This window comes from Dermochelys coriacea, chromosome 1 (genome assembly GCF_009764565.3).
Source record: "Dermochelys coriacea isolate rDerCor1 chromosome 1, rDerCor1.pri.v4, whole genome shotgun sequence".
Classification (NCBI taxonomy): domain Eukaryota; kingdom Metazoa; phylum Chordata; order Testudines; family Dermochelyidae; genus Dermochelys; species Dermochelys coriacea.
This window is the reverse complement of record NC_050068.2, coordinates 5,087,002-5,090,041: the sequence shown is the minus strand read 5'-3', so window position 1 is coordinate 5,090,041 and position 3,040 is coordinate 5,087,002. Positions and strand designations below refer to the sequence as shown.

At 46.0% G+C, this 3,040-nt stretch overlaps 1 pseudogene; it reads left to right on the top strand.

Moving 5' to 3' along the window:
- The first annotated feature begins 867 nt into the window (after positions 1-867).
- On the top strand, positions 868-1,803 carry LOC119850007 (annotated as a pseudogene).
- The last annotated feature ends 1,237 nt before the right edge of the window (positions 1,804-3,040 follow it).

Here is a 3,040-nt window from a genome sequence, read left to right as displayed (position 1 = left end):
GTCATGAACACAATGCCTCTGCAATACCTGTGGAATACCTTCCAAAAAGTCCTGTGAGAACAGAACTGCTGGTCTGTGTTTCAGCAAAGAATATCTTTGATCCAGGAAAGGGGAATGCAATAGTGGTTGTATGTAATTTTTGCCCATCACCTATTACAAGAGCATGGCTGTGTTTGCCAGGTATATATAGACTCTTGCATGGGAAGAGGATGCAGGTCCTGTGAGAAGGTAGAGAAGCCTGCAGGATGATCAAACTTTCTAAATTTTGTCAACCCTGACCAGGCAAAGCACTTCAGCTTCTCTTGAAGGGATCCTTGGGGGGGTCAGACTGTATCACCGGGAGCAGTTGGTAAGGGAAAGTTAATACAACTCTGTTCTGATTCAATTTACACATATAAATATCGAGTGACACATCTGACGTCAATGGTGCTGAATTCAGAACCTGGACCTGAGAATTTATCCAATATCCTGGAAAGAGGCAGTGACATCATTTGGACTCTTAGGAGTGGACACAATAAAAAATGTATATAATGAGACAATGAAACATGTTTCTAAATAGCTTCTATGCAGGACAGACAAATACAATGACCGTTTTCACCATGCACTTGCCATGTGTTTACACACATCATGATACAATGTGGCACACTCAGCTGTATTGACTACAGGTCTGATACCATCTGGCAATGCCTATCTTCTTGTTGGTGGTGAAAATCCAAGAAAATATTTTTGCTGATCTTTTTCAGCTCCTGGGAGTCTCTAGTCTTCCACTGAAATCAGAAAGATGTCTCATTAAATATTATCTAGTCTCCTATTCTTTTTCTGTTCAGGAAGGAAAGCTCAAAACTTCTCAGACCTGCCTCGTATATTATGTCATCTGTCAATGACATCAAACTCAACTATGCAGTGTTCCGTCTCACAGGGATACCTGGGCAGGAAGACGTCTATCTCTGGATCTCTATCTTCTTCTGCTTAATGTATGTTATTTCGATGGTAGGAAATTCACTCATTCTGTTCATTATAAAAACTGATCTAAGCCTCCATGAACCCATGCACATTTTCCTTTCCATATTGGCCATCACAAACCTTGGCTTATCGCTATCCACCATGCCAACGATACTGGGCATATACTTGTTTAACTCTAGGGACATCAGCCTGGATGCCTGTTTTGCCCAGGTCTTCTTCATCCACTCGCTTTCATTAACTGAATCCTCCATGCTGTTGCTGACGGTCTTTGACCGTTTTGTTGCGATCTGTAACCAACTGAGATATGCTTCCATCTTAATTCCACTGAGCATAGCCAAAATGGGACTGATGTTTGTGCTAAGATGGATGGCCCTAATATTCCCACTCCCCTTTCTCCTGAAACAGTTCTGATACCGTCGAGACAATGTCCTCTCCCATCCCTACTGCCTGCACCAGGAGGTCATGAAGATGGCTTGTTCAGACATCACAGTCAACAGCATCTATGGCTTGTCTGTTAAACGCTCAACCGTTGGGTTGGATTTGTTGCTCATCTTTCTCACTTATGTGATGATCATCAAAACAGTGCTGAGCGTCACGTCCCCCATGGAATGCCTTAGGGCCCTGAACACCTGTGTCTCCCACCTCTGTGCTGTCCTGCTGTTCTTCACACCAGAAATTGGCTTGTCTGTGATACACAGATTAGGATATAGCTCTTCTCACTTGCTTCAGATTCTCCTGGGCTATGTCAACCTGCTGGTCCCACTTCTGATGAACTTAATTGTGTACAGTGTGAAAAGCAAACACCTTTGTGCGAGGATAATCAGGGTGTTCATGAAATAAAGGGTCAGTTTATCACCTGGATCCAGCACTGCTGACATTGGACGTGAAAAACATGGGCCACCTATTCCATCTGGGACACTTATATTTGAGAAGATATGAACTACTGATCTCCACTGTGTAGAGAGTGGTTCAGGTGACGTCTAAGACCTGGAGGAATGGGTAGTGGGCTGTCCCCAAACACTGTTGAGGGAGGGCAATGCACTGGTGGAAGCAAACCAAGGCAGGCAGCAGCATTTAAAAATTGACTGTGTTCGTGGAGAGCCGGGGACAGGTGAGATGTTGGCTAATAAAAAACCATATTGGTGTCTGCTCCAATCTCACTATTCTTGTTGATGCAGTCAATAAAGAGAAGAGACGTGGATGTTGTTTCCTATTACACCTGACCTGTCACTGTTCCGTCTCTAGTTAAAAAACAAGGGGCCATGCAAAAAGCTGCAGGGCTGTTCTCCCCAACAAAGATGTGGCTAGCTCCTATCCCAGTCCTGCACATTCATTGTAGGTTGACCACCACTCAAAAGGTAAAAGCGAGACACATGGAAGAGCCCTGTCCCCTCTATGACCTAGCCTCTGTCTCTTGTCATCCCCCCTGAGATCCCATCCCCGGCTCCTCCTCATTACCAAAGGCTCCATCCCCTGTCCAGGCCAGAAACCAGAGATGGGCCATGATAAAAACTGCCCAAGAGAAGTCCCCACCCCCCAGGATGTTCAAAGCAAGGAAGTTGGTGAGTCTAGGGTTCTACACAGTGACTCCCTGGGCAGCTCTTACCAAAATCAAGCTCAGGTCTGATTGGGGGGGGGTGGCTCTTCAGGGGAAGAGGAAGAGTAGGGGATGGGGCCTCAGGGAAAAGGAGGAGCAGGAAATGTATCAAGCCTAAAGCAATGCAGACCCCAGCAAGGAGGTCGCTGGGGGCAAAGACTCACGAGTAAAGGAGGGAGATGGGGCCGGAAGGTAGGAGAGTCTGTTCTTTAGAGAAGACTGAATAAATGTAACTCCTCAAAGGGGGCTCTCGTTTTAAGTATCCCAGACTGAGAGTAAGTCATTGCAAGGATCTTAGAAGGAAAGGCAGTGTGCCTGACTGTCTAGCTCAGTCCACCAGGGGGTACTTGATCATTACCTGTTAGGTTCACTTCCTCTTGGGCACCTGGCATTGGCCGCTGTTGGTAGACAGGATCCTGGGCTGGATGGACCTTTGGTCTGACCCAATATGGCCATTCTTATGTTCTTATGTTCACTGCT